This window comes from Sus scrofa, chromosome 9 (assembly GCF_000003025.6).
Source record: "Sus scrofa isolate TJ Tabasco breed Duroc chromosome 9, Sscrofa11.1, whole genome shotgun sequence".
Classification (NCBI taxonomy): Eukaryota; Metazoa; Chordata; class Mammalia; order Artiodactyla; family Suidae; genus Sus; species Sus scrofa.
The window spans coordinates 115,735,385-115,757,409 of NC_010451.4; the positions used below are offsets into that span (position 1 = coordinate 115,735,385).

Sequence of the window (22,025 nt, forward strand, 5' to 3'; positions counted from 1 at the left end):
CCAAAGTTCAAAATATGATAGAGATTTAAAGTTTGTCTCAGCCTCATTTTTAGACATATGTCAGTATTTTCCATATTATGATGCACAGTGATAGTTTCATTTTCCATAGAAAATATTTCTAACTTAAACATCCGGAGACCGAATGTATTATGAGAAGATGGAAAGGAATAAGAGTAGATACAAATTACTTTTTATATTCAGCTCACTCACAAAAAAACTAAAAATTATTTTGAAAGTGTTATGCAAATCCTCAATATTCACTTAGGACCCATCACAATCACTGACATCTTTCCAATGAATTACTGTCAAAGACATATATAGAAATAAAGATAGCTCTTCAAAGAGATGATGCAAACTCATTGGAACATCCTCTGCCATTTATGGCTACAAGTACATCTTTCAATACTAAATATTTGTGTGATGGTAGTACTGAAATTTCAACCACATTTGTCACAGGAGAAATTTGGGGGTCAGAGAGAAAGAAACTATTTGAATATGGAGCCCTTTGATCCAAAAAGCTATTCAGAGACAGTATGATTTAATCCAGTAACCCTTTATAATGAAAATTAGGTGAGAACAAAGGAAAGTATCCTAAGCATAACAAACCAGGGTGTGTTTGTTGTTGTTGTTTGTTTTCCTAAGTAGTTGGACAAAAGATAAGAGGAATACACATGCCTCATACAGAATGGACTAAGAAGTTTTCTGGAAAAAATTAATTATTCCAGTGGAAAAATATGTCTGTCATTAAGTATTTTAGATGAAAAACCGGCTTTAGCATTGCCAGCACAAAGAGATGGAACTGAAGTTAAAGCAACTACCATTCCCTGTGTCCTTCCCCAGTGGAAGTCAGGGGAAGTCTGAGCTGGGTTTAGGGTGGGTCTGAACCTGCTATTTCATTATCCTGAAGGAAGGGCAAGAGTGACAAAGTGAGGGTGAGCGCAGGGACTCTGGGTAGAGAGGAATTCAAGGGAGGACTAAAGAAAGAACATGATAAAAGAGAAGAGAAAAAAAGAGTGAAGGAATGAGGAAGCATATTGTGGTTCACCTTCTTGAGGCGCTGAGATGAGGCATTGTCTAACCCCTGATTCCTCAGTCCCCCACACGCATACCCCATGAGTAAGTGAATTCAAACAAAAGTGATAATCCCTTCAATTTCATCTCAACTCTACACAGCAGTAGGACACCTGCTCAAGCCCCTCAGGACAAGAGTTTATTAAACATCTTAAATCAGAAAAGAGATGCATCTTCTGTGACTGTAGAAAAGTACACCTTACCGAACTGCTAGACCAGAGTACAAATCAATGACAACCATATTGGCTAAAAAAATTAAAATCCCTCTGATTTCTGTGTCCACTCTCACAAAGGATTTATCTAAAACATATCTACTGAAAGACCAAAAGAAGAGTCCATTTGTGCATAACTGTTACTTGTTTCCTACCTTGCAGTTGAGTTTGCTTAGCACTTTACATACAATTGTGAAAGGATCCCTAGATAACATGGGAGAAAGAAACTGATGAATGTAGAATCTCCCTAAACTTCAGAAGCACTGATATTCCTCAAACAGCTCCCAAGAAAGAAAGAAAGAAAAATAAGGAGAAGGCTATTTGTTTCAACAAGAAAAACATGCAATGGAGCATCTTTTAAATTATAAACCCACCTCCCTGGCATGGCCAGCAACTATTGTTGGGGAAACCAAATAAAAATGAAAGATCTTGCCAAATCAGAAAACCTGTCCACAAAAGCAGAAGAGGAACAAAACAGTTTTATTGTTGTATATATATTAAAACAGAATGTGATATGTCACATGTGATCTGGTAAAAAGATGTATCATCTTCCTGTGGTAAATAAATGAGAATTTTATTTTCCCTTTGGATGAAGGCAATTAGTAAATATGTTGTCTATCCCAATTACCAGGCAATTTTAGGAAGAACTATGTGTGACAAACGGTGCTAATCAAGTGCTCTTATTTGAGGACTACTTATTATCTTAAGAACCTGTATAAAATGGGTTGCATCTGCTTGACTTTTATTTCATAAAAGATGAAATAAAATCCAGGGTTCCTATGATACTGTATGAGAATGTCTAGTCCTTTTTTCTTTTTCGGGCATGCCACAGTGTATGGAATTCCCAGACCAGGGATCAGATCCAAGCCACAGTTGTGACCTATGCTGCAGCAGCAGCAATGCCAGATCCTTTAACCCACTGAACCAGGCCAGAGATCAAACCTACCTCCTGGTGCTGCAGAGATGCAACAATCCCACTGCACCACAGCACGAAATCCAAAATGTCTAATTTTTAATAAAACATTATATGACATGCAAAGAAACAGAAATATGTGATCTGGATTCAAATAGAAGATAGATAGATAGATAGATATAGATAGATAGATAGATAGATAGATAGATAAAGAGAGAAAGAGAGAAAAAGAGAGAGAAAGAAAGCAAGAAAGAAAGAAAGGAGGAAGGGCCAATATAAACTGGCTCCACCTGGGCACACATTTTTAGACTCACCAAATACAGATTTCAAAGCAGATATGATAGATAAGATCAGAGTAAAAGAAAACTACATTCAGTGAATTAAAATTTTTTGAAAATTACTCAACAAATACAGAATTTCAATAAAGTAAAACTACCAAATGAAACAAATGATAATTTTAGAGATGAAAAGCAAAATAACAAAATGAAAATTTACTAGTTTTATTTAACATCAGATTGGAAAGGGCAAACAAAGAACCAGTGAACTTGAAAGTAGATTGAGGAGTTCCCAGGTAGTGAAGTAGATTAAGGATCCACTGTTGTCACTGTTGTGACTCAGGTCACTGCTGTGGTTCAGCTTTGATCCGTGGCTTGGGAACTTCCACATGCATAGGTACAGCAAATGAATGAAAGAAGGAAAGAAGGAAGGAAGGAAGGAGAAAGGGAAAGAATAAAGAAAAGAAAAGAAAAGGAAGGAAGGAAAGAAAGAAAAGAAAAGAAAAGAAAAGAAAAGAAAAGGAAGGAAAAAAAGAAAAGAAAAGAAAAGAAAGAAAGAAAGAAAGAAAGAAAGAAAGAAAGAAAGAAAGAAAGAAAGAAAGAAAGAAAGAAAGAAAGAGAAAGAAAGAAAGAAAGAAAGAAGGAAGGAAGGAAGGATGGAAGGAAGAAAGGAAGGAAGGAAGGAAAGAAAGAAAGGAAAGAAAGAAAAGAAAGAAAGAAAAAACTTGTATTCTATAGAAGAGAGAAAAAAAAACTGAAAAAAAGGATATCAGAGATCTCTTGAATAAGACCAAGTATACTGACCTATGTATAATGTCAGTCCTGGTAGATAGGAGTAGAAAGTATATTTGAAGAAATGAGTGAAAACTTCCAAAATTATATGAAAAATATTCATCCACAGGTTCAAGAAACTCAAAAAAAATGCAAGTAAAATAAACATAAAGACATCCACATCAAGACCTATTACAGCCAAACTTCTGGAAAACAAAGAAAAGAGAAAATCTCCCAAAATATTAAAAGGAAAACAACTCATCAGCAAAATGATTGATGGCTGATTTCTCATCAGAAATTATGGAGGCCAGCAATGGAATTAAATATTTAAAGAGCTAAGAAAACTGTCCCCAGGAGTTCCCATCATGGCGCAGTGGTTAACGAATCCGACTAGGAACCATGAGGTTGCAGGTTCAATCCCTGGCCTTGCTCAATGGGTTAAGGATCTGGCGTTGCCATGAGCTGTGGTGTAGCTCACAGATGCGCTCAGATCCCATGTTGCTGTGGCTCTGGTATAGGCCGGCAGCAACAGCTCTGATTAGACCCCTAGCCTGGGAACCTCCATATGCTGTGGGAGTGGCCCTAGAAAAGGCAAAAAGACAAAAAAAGAAAAAGAAAAGAAAACTGTCCCCAAAAGAATTTTAAATCCAGCAAACTACTAGTCAAAAATAAATAGAAGAAAAGACATTCATGAGTAAAAGAAACAGAGGGAAATCATTGTTAGCAGACTCAACCTACAAGAAATAATAGGAATAGTCCTTCAAGCTGAAAGAAAATGACAATGCAAATGAAAAAGGAAGAAAAATCACCAGATATTTTATTTTTTTAATTACCAGATATTTTTAATGTGTGAGTAAATATATGATTATATATATTTTTCTTTTTTTCTTTCCTTTTTCTTCTATTTCCCAATTTTTAAAAAAGTATTAAGGGAGTTCCCATTGTGGCTCAATGGGTTAAGAACCCGACGAGTATTTCTGAGGATGCGGGTTTGATCCCTGGCTTTGCTCAGTGGGTTAAGGATCTGTTGTTGCCACAAGCTGTGGCATAGGTCACAGATGTGCTCAGATCCAGAGTTGCTGTGGCTGTGGTATAGGCCTGCAGATGCAGCTCCTATTGGACACCTATGCTAGGAACTTCTATATGCCACAGGTGCAACCATAAAAAGCGGAAAAAGCATTATAAAACAGATTACTTAAAACAGTAATTGTAAAGATGTATGGTTATATTTTTATATCTAACCCAAAAGATGAAGTATATTTGACAATAACAACACAAAGGAGAGAGAATGGAATAGACCTATAATGGAATAAAGTCGCTATAATTTACTGGAGTTAAATCAGTAGTAACTTGAATTAGACTGGGAAAATTTAAATATGCATGTTATAATCTCTAGTTTAACCACTAAGAAATAATTCAAAATGGCTTTACAAATCATCAAAGGAATTAAAATAGTGTACCTAAAAACATAAACTAGAACAAAATAAGGTAGTAAAGAAGGAATACAGGACCCTGAAAGATATGAAACTTAGAAAACAAGAAGCAAAATGTTAGACATAAATCCAACCATATCAATAATAACATTACATGTAATTGACTATTAATCAAAAGGCAGAGAGTGTCAATTACAAATGGCCAAAAGTCACATGAAAAGATGTTCAACATCACTAAGTATTAGAGAAATACAAATCAAAACTATAATTGAGGTATCACCTCACACCAGTCAGAATAGCTATCATTGAAAAGTCTACAAATAATAAATGTTGGAGAGGGTGTGGAGAAAAAGGAACCCTCCTACACTGCTGGTGGACTGTAAATTGGCATAACCACTGTGGAAAACAGTATGGAGATTCTTTAAAAAACTAAATATAGAACTATCATATGATCCAGCAATCTCACTCATGGGCATATATCCAGAAAAACCATAATTCAAAAAGAGAGATGCAACCCAATGTTCACTGCAGCACTATTTATAATAGCTAAGACATGGAAACACTCTCCAAGTGTCCATCAGCAGAGGAATGGATTAACATGTGGTACATATATACAATGGAATACTACTCAATCATAAAAAAGAATGAGATAATGCCATTTGCTGCAGATCATACTGAGTGAAGTTAAGTCAAAGTCAAATATCATATGATATCACTCATATATGGAATCTAATAAAAAGATACAAAATAATTTATTCACAAAACAGAAACAGACTCAAAGATTTTGGAACCAAACTATAGTTACCAAAGGGGAAACACTGGGGGATGGGATAAATTCGGAGGTTGAGATTAGCATCTACTCAGTACTGTGTAACAACCTACATGGGAAAATAATGTGAAAGGGAATGGATATTTGTATACGTATAACTGATTCACTTTGCTGTGCACTTGAAACCAACACAACATTAAAGGTCAACTGTAGTCCAATAAAATTGTAAAAAGAGTCTACTGTAGTTACCTTTTCAATTTACTTTTATCGGCTTCACTCATGAAACCACTTAGTGATTTAATTTTCTTTTTGCCAGCTACCTGTGTAAATTTCTTCTATTAATCATGGTTCTCTATCATTGCTCTTTCCTCTTATTCAGAGCACTTATTAATATTTATGACAGCATTATTTTTGTCTCCCTCCAAAACTTCAAAAAGGCCAAGATAATGTCTGTTTTGTTCAGCAACAAAGATGCTTGTAAGCACATCTTTGTTGAATAAATTAATACATGAAGAAAAGAATGATGAATAACAGAGGGATCCCAAAGAGGGGAAGCATTTAGGGTGGAGATTTCTAGTGCTCACCACTTTTCAGTCCTCTTCTCTCTGAAATCCAGATTTATACTTTCCATCTTTTTGCTGTTAGACAGGGCATATGTCCAGTTCTGACTAATGTTTCATGAGTGGAAATGGCATTCACTTTCAGGCCAGCATGTTTAAATGCCAGTGTGAGACCCACAAGTACTTCCTTCCCTGTTACAGTGGCCACAAAGCCATGTTTTCCATATGGTGCCACTATGAGAGGATGGAGCCTCTACTGGTCCAGGTACTCAGGTCTATATGGAGCAGAGTAAACCCTCTGCTGATCCACTTTGGACATATGCCATGAGTGATAAATAAACCTGTATTGTGTCAAGCCACTGAGATTTAGAGTTATTTGTTATCCTAACACAACCTAGCCTCCCCAGCTGACAAAGTATTTTTCTCAGTAGGGATCTGAACAAAGGTGAGCGATGAAGAATCTTTCCAACTCTGTATTCTAAGTTCCCCTCATTTGCTTTTGGTTGGTTGTTTGGTGTTTTGCAAGAGAACTCCACCTGATATTTAATTGGAAATCTAGTGAATCTCTAAACATGTTCAATGGACTTTTTAAACTATATTATAAACATAACATAAATATACTATAAATATGCCATAAATCTCTTCTTCCATAATGTATGTGGAACACAGCTGTACAGTAAGCCTAAAGTATATGAGCTATAATACTGGCTCTGTCTCCAGTTGACAAAGTGGCCTCCGGCTGTCACTTAATTTCCCCAGTCTCACTTTTCTCATAGTGTGAAATACCCAGATTAAACTTGAAAGACAATATAGGTCACAATTATAAACTTTGGGAATAGTACTTAAAATCTTTCAAATACCAGACTGATTATTCTTTCCTCAATAAGATAAGTGGGTGTTTCAGGGGGAAATATTTATATTCCAGATCCTTAGGAATATAAAAAAAACTATGAGCATGGAGCAATGGGCAAAAGCTTTTCTTAAAATTCAAATTCAAAATACAAATACATGCATGCATGTAAGCATTTAAAAATAAATCAGCTACAACTACTGCTGTATTTGATATGAAAAAACAAGATACTTACCAAGATTTTCAAGAGATTCCCACTCCTTCCTGGGATATTCATTCAACATTGAATTCAGAGTTTCTGTGCAAGCTTTCCTTGGAATGTAAACTTCAGCCTAGAAGCATGAACAGTACACTTATTATGCAAGATATATTTATTATAGAAACTGGCATCTATTTACCTAAGTGATAAGTGAACTATGTGAATCAGACTTATCACCATGTAACTCATGTAGTTCTTCTCTTAATTGGAAATATCTCCATCCTTGAATTAAGTTCCTCTCTTTGCAAACTGCATAAAATAAAGGTCCTGCCCATGAAGATGGACAAAAACACATGAAAGAGTGTTCAACATCACTAATTATTATTAGAAAAACGCAAGTCAAAACTACAATAAGGTATCACCTTATACGAGCCAGAATGGCCATCATCAAAAAGTCTGCAAACAATAAACACTGAGAGGGCGGAAAGAGAGGGAAACTCAACTACACTGCTGATGGGAACATAAATTGGTACAACCACTATGGAGAACAGTATGGAGGTTCCTTATAAAACTAAAAATTGAACTATTATATGGTCTAACAATCCCATCTCTGGGCATATATCCTGAGAAAACTCTATTTTGAAAAGATACATGCACCAATAGCCAAGACACGGAAGCAACCTAAATGTCCATCAACAAAAGAATGGATAAAGAAGATGTGGTACATATATAAAATGGAATATTACTCAGCATTAAAAAGAATGAAATAATTCCGTTTGCAGCAACTTGGATAGACCTGGAGATTATCACACTGAGTCAGAGAAAATATCATATGATATCACTTACATAAAGAATCTAATAAAAATGATAGCAAAGAACTTATTTATAAAACAAACTCACAGATTTCAAAAATCAGTCTTACAGTTACCATTAGGTGAAATCACTGTGGGGAAGGAAGAATTGGGAGGGTGGGAATAACATAAACACACTGGTGTATAAAATTGATGATTAACAAGAACCTACTATGTAGCACAGGAAGATACACTTAATACTGTGTAATAACCTATATGGGACAAAGGAATTAATATATTTATATGTATAACCAATTCACTTTGCTGTATACTTTAAACTAATGCAACATTGTAAATTAACTATATAGTCCAGTAAAATTAAATTTTAAAAAATAAAGTATTTGACTCAAAAAAAATAACATAGGGAGTTCTCATTGTGGCTCAGCAGGTTAAGAACCCAACACAGTATCCCTGAGGATGTGGGTTCAATCCCTGGCCTCGCTCAGTGGGTCAAGGGTCCCACATTACTGAAAGCTGCAGTATAGGTTGCAGATGCAGCTCAGATCTGGTGCTGCTGCAGCTGTGGACATGAGGAGAAAATGCCATCCACAAACCAAGGAGAGAGGCCTAAGAGGAAACTAACACCTTGATCCTGGACTTCCAGCCTGCAGAACCTTTGAGAAAATAAATGTCTGTTGTGTAAGCCACCCAGTCTGTGGTACTTTGGTTCAGTAGCTGTAGCAAATTAATACATCACGTTTCTCTGACATTCCTAAATATATTGTTATCTCAAAAGACGACCGAGGATCCCCAAGACAACTGACATTAAAGTGTTTTCTTTCTTTTTTTGAATAACATACACTATCCATAAGGGAAGCCAACACAATTCAACCCACATGCCTAGTTCTGGTAATCCTGGCTAAAAAGAGACTAGTAGAATCACTAGGTTCTACTATGAAACATACCAATAAATTTCCCAGCTTTGTCTAAGGCCCGTATCAGAACAAGGTGGGTGGGCACACAAAATTCTATTTCAACTGTTTCCCAAGTTCACTCCGATGATCAAGGAGTCACCATATTCAATTACTGAATTAATCAAAAAACACTAGGCTATGCATTAAAAACACCAAAACATCAAGAGCTTAACACAACAGAGGCTTTTTTCTAACTCAAACTTGCTATAAGTGCAGGAGACTTTGAAGAAACTCCTCCATCTAGCAGCTCAGAGGTCCAAGATTCTTGGTGTCTCCACTGTCCTCCAGCTGCAACAGTTAACACTTGTACCCACCCTGGTAGGCTCAACAGAGAGAAAGAATGATGGAGGGCTGCATGTTGGCAATTAAAGGTATCAACCTAGTAAATTCACTTCTGACATCCTGTGAGCCCATTGGAAAAACACACACTCTAGGCACTTCCTATGATTTTATAAAACAAAGCCCAAAATCTTAACATGAGCTTAATGTGCTCATCAAACCCATGTTATCTGGACCTGTCTAGCTTCCCAGTCTCATCTCCTACCCTTCTTCCCCAAGTCCTGAGTATGGCAATTACACTGAGTTTCCTTCTCCTTGAACACATCCTGTTCACTCTGGGCCTTCGCCACTCTGGTCCCTCTGCCTAGACTCTTGCCTGGTCTCTTACAGCTAATTACTACTCATCATTTGGATGTCAACCTAAGTAGCTCTGTGTGTGTTTGTGTGTTTAAAATACATGTTTTTATTTAGGTATATTTGTTTTTTCAATAAATTTTGGTAATTGCACAAAATCTGTGTAACCACTCCCAAAACAAGACACAGTCATTTCTTTCACCAGAGACAACCATTATTCTGGTATCTATCATCATGTTAGTATTTTTTCTGTTCTTAGATTTCATATAAATGGAAGGGTAGAACATATACTCTTTCATGCCCATCTTTCTTCTCTCAACATAGTACTTTTTAAGATTAATCCACATTTTTGCTTGTATCAGTAGTTCATTTTTAAAAACTGCTGAGTATAAGAATTTCATTTTATGAAATATCATTTGTTTATAATTTTCCTATTGAATATTTGGCTAGTGTTTAATTTTTTGGCATTATGAATAAGGCAACTATAAATACTTAATTATGAAAAAGCATATAACAAAATCAGATTTTTACATGTACGGTTCAGCAGTGTTTGCATTATTGTGAAACACATCTCTAGAACTTTCTCATCTTGCAAATACATAATTCTATATCCATTAAACAGCAACCTATTTTTCCCCTTCCCCCTACTCCTGGTTAACAAACACTCTAATTTCTATTTATATGAATTTGACTATTTTAGACATCTTACATAATTAGGAAAACAGTATTTTTCTTTTTGTGACTGGTGTATTTTGCTTAGCATGATGTCTTCAAGATTCATCCACGTTATAGCTTGTGTCAGAATTTCTTTTCTTTTTTTATTAAAGTGTAGTTGATTTACAACATTGTGCCAATTTCTGCTGTACAGCAAAGTGACCCAGTCACATTCATTTTTTCGTATTATTTTCCATCATGTTCTATCCCAAGAGATTGGATATAGTTCCCTGTGCTATACAGGAGCTCATTGCTTATCTATTCTAAATGCAATGATTTTCATCTACTAGGCCCAAACTCCCCGTTCATCCCACTCCCTCCTCCCTCCCCCTTGGCAATCACAAGTCTGTTCTCCACGTCTGTGAGTCTGTTTCTGTTCTGTAAGTAGGTTCACCTTGCCATATTTTAGACTCCCATGTAAGTGATATCATGTGGTATTTGCCTTTCTCTTTCTCACTTACTTCACTTAGTATGAGAATCTCTTGTTGCATTCCCCAGGTATTACTTTAGAATCACCTCAATCAAGGTTATGTTTCTCTTTGTTTTAGAGTCTCATAGCATTCTGAATTTCTCTGTTGCATCATTTTTCACACCTCTAAGTATTCAACTATTATTTATAAGTGTTTGTTTGATGTTTCCCTTCCCTGAAAAAGTACAGTTTAGGGAGCATGTATCTTTTATTCTGAGAATGTAACACAGTTCATGGCTTACAACAGAAGCTCAATAAATATTGATTCACTGTCTCTGTTTCCTAATGCTGCCGTAGCAAATTACCACAAACTTAGTTTCTTAGAGCAGCGCAAATGTATTATCTTACAGTTCTGAAGGTCAGAAGTCTGACATGAGTCTCACTACCTAGGTGCAGGGAGGGTTACGTCCCTACCAGAAGCTTTAGGAGAGAATCTGTTCATTGTTTTTTCCATTTCTAGTAACCTGCTATATTCCTCAGCTTATGGCCCTCTTCCAGCAGGGGCTTTACTGTGACCTCTGCTTTTATCATCACATAGCCTTCTCTGACTCTGACTCTTCTGCATCCCCCTTTTCTATATAAAGGACACTGTGATTATATCGGACCTTCCTGGGTGGATAATCCAGGATAATCTCCCCATGTTAAAGACCCTAAATTAACCACATCTGCAAAGTTCTTTTGCCATGTAAGGTAACATATTCACAGGTTTTAGGGATTAGGACTTGGACATCTTTGGAGGTGGGGGAGCGTTATTCTGCCTGCCATGCCGACTGGCTCTTCATTACCTCATCTATCATAGAGGGGGCTTACTACAATGAGACTGTGAACTTTTTTTTCTTTTGAGGGCTGCACCTGTGGCATATAGAAATTCCCAGGCTAGGGTTCAAATCAGAGCTGTAACTGCCAGCCTAGACTACAGTCATAGCAACTCCAGATCTGAGCCATGTTGCAACCTATACTGCAGCTCAAGGCAACTCCAGGTCCTTAACCCAATGAGCCAGGCCAGGGATCGAACCCACATCTTCATGGATACTAGTCGGGTTCTTAACTGGCTGAGCCTCAACAGGAACTCCCACAATGAGACTGTAAACTTTTGTCCCCCATCAAAGGAGGCAGTTCACTTCTCTGCAAAGATTACTTAGAAGGCATTCCTTGGAGTTCCCATCATGGCGCAGTGGTTAACGAATGCGACTAGGAACCATGAGGTTGTGGGTTCGATCCCTGGCCTTGCTCAGTGGGTTAAGGATTCGGCATTGCCGTGAGCTGAGGAGTAGGTCACAGATGCGGCTCGGATCCCACGTTGCTGTGGCTCTGGCGTAGGCCAGTGACTACAGCTCCGATTCGACCCCTAGCCTGGGAACCTCCATATGCCGCAGGAAGTGGCCCTAGAAAAGGCAAAAAGACCAAAAAAAAAAAAAAAAAAAAAAAAAAGGCATTCCTCATGTCTGGAGAGTATTAATTCTCTAAAAATTTTTAACAGGGCCTCTACCTATTCCTTTTGGATTCCTATACATTGCACTATTTAATAATCTACCTACAGGTAAGAAAGTAAAAATATGAAAAGGGTAAAACGTCCTCTCCCTGACCCACAACAAGTTAGAAGGAGCCAGAAATAAAGCCTCCTAGTTTGTACCCCCATGAATGCTTACCATTATACATGCTAGGGTATAGATGAGGCCCCACTCCGTAGCATTATAGGAGATGCCACTCTGTGGCATCACAGGCCCAGGAGACCTGTGACATGGAAGCAATAGTTCCCACAATCGAATGCCTTACCGCACCAGGTAGAGAACTAAGATATGTGAAGAAGCAAGGGGAGACTATAGGAATGGTGATTATTATGCTGAGCTGGCGAGTTTCTATATGCCTAAAGATATTCATATTCAAAACTGAAATAGATCTATGCTGGCCAAAGAAAACAAACCTGTAACTTTGTTCAGTACTCCCACTCATCATGCACAGGGTTGCCACACTCAAAGGAAACAAAGAAAATAATTTCAGACATCCATAAGTTTTGTAAGGATAATAAAACAGGCTTATATGGTGGCAAATACATAATTAGGGAGAGGGATGCTTTAGGGAAGACCCACTCCTGAGCACCACACCTCGGCATCTCTACCAAGAATTTCCAGTGCAGAACTCACATCTCAGAAGTGGCATCTTCTCTGACCTGTGGTTATGAGACGAAGCAATCTAAAGTTCTACTTCGATAAGAAGGGCTATTAGAATAAACAGAAAGATCATCTCTTCTTTGGAAAATCTTACAAATCAAAAACAGAGGTTGAAAGAGTCAGGTTTCAGTAAGTCTGGACAGAATCAGATAAGAGACAATTGTCTTAATAGAAAATTGCCCTTTCATTTTTCATAATGCATTCCAGAAACCACATATTATAGACAGTTTGATCATTTGACTCTTCTGAGGTTTGTCTAGAACCTGACCTTGCTCCTTGTGAGCAACTTAAGTCTAGCTTTGTGTTGTCTTTTTTTTTTTTTTTTTTTGTAATGTTACGCTCCTTTCAATAGAAGTGAGTTTACATCCTGTCTCACAGTTTTTTCCATGACCTAAGCTATTTAATGTTTTGCACCTACCCTCAGTGAGATCTTTCACATGTCTGGTCATGTCTGGTTGTCATTTGCTTTTGAAAGAGTTATGTCTAGCTTTGGGGTCTGGCAATGAAAGTATAGTCTGTAGTTGTGTTCTCTGTATATTAGGAAGAGGCAAGCTCCAACTAGGTATATAAAAAAACGACATTTACTTTTAAGTGTAAGTGCAGGTATAGGTATATGCGTAAATGTAAGTGTAAAGTTCAAGCCCCAAGCTAAAGCACAGTCTGCTTCAGGACATGGGGTCTTGAGTATGACAGCAAGGCAGGGTTGCCATATGGGCAACTCCCATTGATACCTGATTGATAAGACAGGTAGGATACCATTCAGACCTTTTATTTCCCTTTTTGTTCCTAACTGCTCTCTTCAGAGGAAAAGTAGGGAGATAATATAATACTGATAAGCCAAGTTAATAGGTCTAGAGGAAATTTAAAGGAGAAAATATTTTGGAGTTCCCATTATGGCACACTGGAAACAAATTCGACTAGGAACCATGAGGTTGCGGGTACCATCCCTGGTCTCCCTCAATGGGTTAAGGATCTGGTGTTGCCATGAGCTGTGGTGTAGGTCACAGACATGGCTCAGATTTGGCATTGCTGTGGCTCTGGTGTAGGCCAGCAGCTGTAGTTCTGATTAGACCCCTAGCCTGGGAATCACCATATGCCATGGGTACAGCCCTGAAAAGACAAAAGAAAAAAAAAAGAGAAAAAGAAAATATTTTGAAAAGAAAGGGAATCAAAGGATTTTGGGGCACTCAATGATCCATGATGAGGCAAGTTGAGTTTTAGCTGTGTATGTGTTTTAACAGCTTAGGTCACAGGCCCTAGAGATGATCCTATTCAGGGAAAGAAAACAGATTTGCTGTCCGTATTGACCACCTGGCAATGGCTGTTTGGAAACCTGGGAATAGGGTCACAAGAGAAAGGGCCTTGAGCAAGCAGTCATCTCTGTTATGGTTATAGGAGGAAGGGTTGACACCAGGCATGTCTCCCAGATCTAGTCAAATACTCTCATTTCACTAATTAAAAAATAAGGGCCAAGAGAGTTTAAATGATTTGTCTAAGACTTCACAGCTCCTTAGAAGCAGCTCTGGGACTCTTAATTATGGAAACTCCAAACCATATTCCTTCCATCTCACTATTCTTCTCAGAACCTTACCCATATAAATAGGAGTAACTCACAGTAGAGATAAGGTGGGACCATAACATGACTATGGTAAGCTGAATAAGAGCCCCTGATCCCTGGAATTTGTGAATATGTTTTTTTTTTGCAGGTGTGATTAAGTTAAGGGTCTTGAAATTAGAAGATTATCCTGGATTATCCAGGTGGGCTCAACATAATTACAAGGGTCCTTATGACAGGGAGGTAGAGGGGTAGATGAATATGTGATGATAAAAGCAAAGGTTGGAGGGATGTGTAGTCATGAGCCAAAGAATGAAGACTCTCATTGGCCTTCCTTTCTCAAGCACCCTTTCTGATCCTCCCCAAGAGCCTTCTACCAGCTAGTTTGCCTGATGACACACAGTGCATCTTCCAAAACCTGCTCAACTACCATGTGATTGGCCACCAGAATGGTTGAAATGAAAAGAGCAAAAATATCAAGGGTTTACAAGGAATAGAGTAACCAAACCCTCATATTGCTGCTGGGAGTACAAATAAGTACAATCACTTTGGAAAACTGTTTGAAGGGCCTGCTGAGGTTGAATATACCATAAGAAGCAGAAAGTGCACCCTAGATATATGCTCAACAGAAATGTATTAATCTTTTCACTAAAGCGTATGTACTGGAATTTCACAACAAATTATTTGTAGCAAACTATTTGTCCACCAAGCAATACGAAAGATATATTGATGAAATAATTGTCATCATGGGATATTACACAACAATGAGACTGAATGATCCTTACCTATACTTCAAAATATAGATGAATCTCACAGACATATTTGGTGAAAGAAACAAGACACACAAAAGAACACATGTATGATTCCTGTTACTTAAGGCACTAGTTGCAGGCATAAATACTCCAACCTGTTTGAAGTCATAGAGGTGTTAATTTGTGGGGTTAGTAGCTAGGAGGGAAAGTGAGCGATGCTTCTAGGATATTGGTTTACATGGTGTATTCAATTTGCCAAAATTCGTTAAGCTGTACATTTACTATACATGCATATTATGTATATGTTATATTTTGATGAACTTTTAAAAAAAACAGTTAAAGCATCACCTCTGGTTTCCTAACCACTCCCCAGGATAAAATTGATCATTCCCTTCTTGGTGTTTAATTTTCTCTTGTTCAGCCTCTATTATGCCATCTATAATAATGTAGCACCTCTCTGTCTCCTCCTCTAAACTGTGAACTCCTTGAAGATTGTGGCATTTCTAACTCATCTGAATGCCCAGAGCTAGCATGTAATAAGTGGCTCCAAAATGTTTGTTGAGTTATACAAATGAATGAATTTCTTTTTTTATAATTAGTTTGTGCCTGATCATTTTTGACAAGCATTTATTTATTAAATGGCATTGTGTTAGGTGTTTGAAATAAAAAGATAAAAAACATAGAGCCTATTCTCAAGAAGTCCATAGTGGAGTTCCCATCATGGCACAGCGGAAACAAATCCGACCAGGAACATGAGATTGTGGGTTCGATCCCTGGCCTCACTCAGTGGGCTAAGGATCCGGCATTGCCCTGAGGTGTGGTGTAAGTCTCAGACGCAGCTCAGATCGGGCATTGCTGTGGCCCTAGAGTAGGCCGGCTACAGCTCTGATTCGACCCCTAGCCTGAGAACCTCTATATGCCGTGGGTGCGGCTGTAAAAAGAAAAAAAAAAATAAAGAAGTCCATAGTGAAGTGGAACAGGTAAGCAAAGGCAAACAAATGCCATTCAGAGTCTAGGAGGTATTTATTTTTCTTGATAAAATCCAATATACTTTATTTTTCAAAATAATTAATTCCTAGTTATCTACTTGCTTTCTTAGAAAACCTATATTACTGTAGGGTCTGCCAAGTACTAATTATGAGTTCCAGTAAGTTCACTGAAAACTGACATATCTCAAGGATGAAGATAAAGGCAACTGAGTTGATAGCTGTTTTGTTATATCACCTTGTGCACATATGTATAACTCTATTAGGAGTTATTTTTTGATGTTCAGCATCACTCATTATTAGAGAAATGCAAATCAAAACCACTGTGAAGTACCGCTTTATACTGGCCAGAATGGCCATCATCGAAAAGCCTACAAACAATAAGTGCTGGAGAGGGTGTGGAGAAAAAGGAAGCCTATTACACTGTTGGTAGGATTGTAAATTGGTGCAACCACTGTGGAAAACAGTATGGAGATGCCTCAGAAAACTAAAAATAGAACTACCATTTGATCCAGCAATCCCACTCTTGGGCATCTATCCAGAGAAATCCATGACTTGAAAAGACATGTACTCCAATGTTCACTGCAGCACTATTTGCAATAGCCAAGACATGGAAACAACCTAAATGTCCATCGACAGAGGAGTGGATCAAGAAGATGTGGTACATGTACACAATGGAATATTACTCATCCATTAAAAGGAGTGAAATACTGGCATTTTTAGCAACATGGATGGACCTAGAAATTATCATGCTAAGTGAAGTCAGTCAGACAATGAGACACCAACATCAAATGCTCTCACTGACATGTAGAATCCGAAAAAAGACAAATTGAACTTCTTTGCAGAGCAGATACTGACTCACAGACTTTAAAAAACTTACGGTTTCCAAATGAGACAGTTTGGGGGGTAGGGGGAATGCGCTGGGGTTGTGGGAATGGAAATCCTATAAAATTGGATTGTGATGATCATTGTACAACTATAAATTTAATAAAATCATTGAGTAATAAAAAAAAGGAGTTTTTTTTTAAAAGGAAAATTCAAGGACTTTCTTCTTTCCCCAATGCCAAAACAATAACAACAAATCACGATATCTGCTCTCATCCTCAATGATCCAATGGCAGTCGCCTTTCTCTACCAGCTCTTTTCACATTAGTGTAGTGCGCTATTCTGGGCTCATTTTCTTTAACGTTTCCTTCTCGTGCTCCATTTCCATCCATCTCCAACCCCATAGTTTCCTTAACTGCTAAAATTTAAGGATAGGTTTATCAAGGCCAAGGTAATTTTCCAGTCCTTCCACTTCAAGACACGCAGAGAAAAGTATGCTATTTGTAACACACACTTAAATGAGAGAAGGTACTCGAGGCCAGAGCTGAGAAATTCAGGTGCTCTTGATGTTCAAGGTCCTATCAGGTCCTAGCTGGAGCATCAGAAGGGGAGGAGGTCAACATCTTGGCATTCTTATAACTCATTCTCTGCACACCAGTACCCATCGCACACTGGACATTGGTCAGACCATTTAACCACAGGGTCAATGATTCACTTATCATACTGTTAACTCTGGCTATGATGATCACACAGGTAGCAACCATACTACCAATAGTAATCTTGGCTTCTCCCCAGTCTGACTAACCTGGCTGGTAACACAGATTCAGTTCTGATTCCACCCTTAAAAACAGCTATATGTCTATCTCCTTTGCTTGGAGGCTTTTTTTAAAATTAGCTATTGCCAGATGAAGACCCGAATGGCCATGAAATAGACACCTCTCTCTAAAGTCTTTCCTGGTTTTTCATTTCAAAGCCTGTGAAGGTTGTCAAGATCAAAGCTGCACCTCGGAAGTTGTTTGCCTGACAAGTCGCTGCCAACTCTGGCAGAAAAGCCTTTCAAGCGGTTAAAACTTAAACTTTCCTCCCACTACACGTGGGCTGCAATAGCTCAACATGGTGATAAAATAAATATGGCAATTTTGAAGATCAAAGATTACCTTCAAAAAGAATATGGTTAATTCTACCTATCATGCTTGATCTATATTTTCCAAACTCACAGGGAGGCCAGGAACCCAGTTGTGAGAAATTAGGTGGTAAGGGGAAGTAATAACCACAAAAATTATTAAAGTCATCACAAGAGCAAGAACAAGGCTGTAAAGAAAGCTGTGAGACAACATAGGCCTACACTTGACATTGCTAGGATAGGACACTGACAGGACAAAGGACATTGCTAGGACTAGGCATTGATAGGACAAAGGAGGTGTTGCCGTGAGCTGTGGTATAGGTTGCAGATGCAGCTCGGATCCCGCGTTGCTGTGGCTCTGGTGTAGGCCGGTGGCTACAGCTCCGATTCGACCCCTAGCCTGGGAACCTCCATATGCTGCGGGAGCGGCCCAAGAAATAGCAAAAAAAAAAAGTTGCAAGAGTGAGCATCCTTGTCTTATTCCTAATCTTAGGGGAACTAAGGACTTGTCATATATACTTGGCTTTATTATGTTGAGGTATGTTCCCTCTACATGTTGAGAGCTTTATCATAACTGGATGTTGATTTTGTCAAATGCTTTTTCTGCATCTATTGAGCTGATTATATTTTGTCCTTTATTTTGTTAATGTGGCTTATCATACTAATTGATTCACAATTGTTGAGCTATCCTTACATCCCTGGAATAAATCCCACTTGATCATGGTGTATGATCCTTTTAAAGTATTGCTGAATTTGGTATAGAGTTTTTTCATCTATATTCATCAGAGATATTGAGCTTTAATTTTTCTCTACTGGTGGTGTTCTTGTCTGATTTTGGTATTAGGGTAATCCTGGACTTGTAAAAACAATTTGAAAGTATTCCATCCTCTTCAACTCTTTAGAAGAGTTTGAGAAGAATTGACATTAATTCTTTAAATGTTTGGAACAACTCACCACTGAGGCATCTAGTCCTGGTCTTTTCTTTGTTGGGAGATTGTTGATTACTGATTCAACCTCCTTACTAAATTTGTCTATTCAAATTTTCTATTTCTTCATGATATAGTCTTATATATATGTATGTTTCTAGGAATTTAAATATTTCTTCTAGGTTGTCCAATTTATTGGCACAAAATTGTAGTCTCATAATTTTTGTACTTTGGTGGTATCTGCTGTAAAATCTCTTCTTTCATTTCTCAAGTTATTTGGGTCCTTTCTCTTTTTCTTTTTTTTCTTTTTTTTTTTTTAGGAGACAAGAATAGGACTTTAATTTCCTATATATACATTTGTGCAATTTGATCTTTTTTACAGTGAAAGTGTATTGCCTTTTTTTATTGGCTTATAGTTGATTTACAATGTTATATTCTTTCTCTTTTTCTTTATGAGTCTAGCTAAAGTTTTGTATATTTTGTTTATCTTTTCAAAAAAAAAAAAACCAACAAAACTCTTCATTTCATTGGCCTTTTCTAGTTTTTATTTCATTTATTTCTGCTTTGATCTTGGCTAATCCCTTCCTTCTACCAAATCTGGGGTTCATTTCTTCTCCTTTTTCCAGTTCTTTGAAGTATAAAATTGGGTGGTTTATTTGAAATCATTCTTATTTCTTCATGTAGGCATTTATCGCTCAGAATTTCCCTTTAGAAATGCTTTTGCTGCATTCCATAAGTTTTGGTATGTTGTATTTCCATTTTCATTTTCTCAAGGTACTTTTTTATTTCTCTTTTGATTTCTTCTTTGACCCAATGGTTGTTCAGTAGCAGTTGTTTATCTCTACATATTTGTGAATTTTCCAGTTTTCTTCTTGTAATTGTTTTCACATCACTGTGGTCAGAAAAGATACTTGATATGATTCAGTCGTTTTAAGTTTATTAAAGCTTGTTTTATAGCTTAGCAAATGATTTATCTGGGAAAACACTCCACAGGTGCTTAAGAAGAATGTGTATTCTGTTGCTTTTGGACAGAATGTTCTGTATATTCCGTTAAGTCTATCTTTTCTAATGTGTAGCTTAAGGCCAATATTCCCTTATTGATTTTCTTTTTCTTTTTTTTTAGGTGGCCGCATGTGTGACATATAGAAGTTCCCAGGCTAGGGGTCAAACTGGAGCTGCAGCTGTGGCCTAAACCAGAGCCAGGGCAACACAGATCCAAGCCACATCTACGAGCTATCCTGCAACTTGCAGCAACACCAGATCCTTAGCCCTCTGGGCTAGGCCAGGGATCAAACCTGCATCCTCACAGAGTCAACACTGGGTCCTTAACCCACTAAACCCCAACTGGAATTGCTCCCTTACTGATGTTCCGTCCAAAACAATCAAAACACTATGGTACTGGCATAAAAGCAAATGCATAGTTCAATGGAACAGAATGGAAATCCCAGACATAAACCCACCTATGTATGGCCAATTAATTTACAACAAAGGAATCAAAGAATATCCAATAAGGAAATGATAGTCTCTTCAATAAATGTATTACTCAAATAAACAACTCTTTGGTAATGTCAATAATTTTAAAAAGTTAAAGGAGTCCTCAGACTAAAAATCTTGAGAATTACTGATAGAAATAAGCCTCTCTCCCATACCTATTTATTCCGCTAGACACCCAGTTTCCCTCATCAGAGGCAACCTCCCTTCCCAATTTCCTATGTATTACATGCATATGTAAGTAAATGCATCCCATATTTTTCTTTTTATAAATGGGTGTATATTATGCACAGAGACTGATTTTGAAATAAAAAAAAGTCATTTCATCATATTTTCAAACTCTTCCTTCTCCAAGTCCTTGGAAACACATTGTGTGTTTTCTCTTTCAGAAACTGAGTCATTCAAGGACTCCAACTTCCCTTTTGATGCCTATCTGTCAATGACAGGGTAAGAAAAATCTACATCAGGTCTATGACTATAAGAAAATTTGTTTTTATTTATTTTTTCAATCACCTTATCCTTGAGCTAATAGGATTGTTCTGAATAATTAGAGCACTAATGCATTGTCTTTTCCTTAGGGGTGTAGTAACAGCTCCTGTGCCAATATAACTAGAATATAAACCAAAAGGATGTATGTAATCTACCCAGAGAAAATATTCCTCTTTAACTAACTCTGGTTAGTTAAATTATTAGAAATAATTAAGAAATAATTCTTAATTATTTCTGCATTTCTAACTTACAGATTCTGGAATCTTTCTTATTAGTTGTATATAATCTACAATTAAACTATTCCATTAGATATTCCATTCTAGTATCAATTACTAGATATTGTTCCAAAAATTCTATTTGATTCTTTTTTTCAAATACCTAATCTCTTCTATTTGTAAGGTGTTGTTTCTCTTTCATAGTTTTATTCTTTCATAGATTTATTTACTCAGTTGGACATATTTATTTATTTAGTCTTTTTAGGGCCACACCCCATACATATGGAAGTTTCCAAGCTAGGGGTCAAATTAGAGCTGCAGCTGCCAGTCTATGACACAGCCATAGCAATTCGGGATCTGAGCTGCATCTGCAACCTAAACTGCAGCTTACAGAAACACCCAATCCTTAACCCACTGAACAAGGCCAGGGATCAAAACCTGTGTGCTCATGGATACCAGTCGGGTTCATTACCACTGAGTCACAATGGGAACTCCTGAACATATTTATTTTAGAAACTTGAATAATTCTAATATCTGAAGTTCCTGGGAATTAACTCTGCAGTTTGCTTTGTAGTACCTGGAGATTGAGGGTATGTCCTTCCAGTCAGATTTTGCACTTGCTACTACCAAGTATCCAAGGATTCACTTTTATAGTGATTTATTGGTTTGGTTATTACTAGAGTATATGGATAATATAAATTTGAACCCCTAAACCATGTTAGAATAGTTCTGAGGTTAACATTTATCATGAAACACTTTTTTTCAGTCAGTGCTCAGACAAAAATCATTATTTTCTAGTCCACCCTGTTCACTGTTGTTGCCACTGTAGGTCTCTGCTTTGTGCACAGAGATCTAAAT

The 22,025-nt window shown here is 37.3% G+C and overlaps 1 protein-coding gene across 10 annotated transcripts in view; it reads right to left on the reverse strand.

Moving 5' to 3' along the window:
- The window catches only part of TNFSF4 (TNF superfamily member 4), a 322,273-nt gene that overhangs the window by 200,200 nt on the left and 100,048 nt on the right, over window positions 1–22,025 (reverse strand). For all 10 annotated transcript variants that reach the window (XR_002346951.1, XR_002346943.1, XR_002346944.1 and 7 more), the window contains one exon: window positions 7,090–7,186. The gene's annotated coding sequence lies outside the window, so the exon portion shown is untranslated. The remainder of the gene's footprint in view (window positions 1–7,089; window positions 7,187–22,025) is intronic.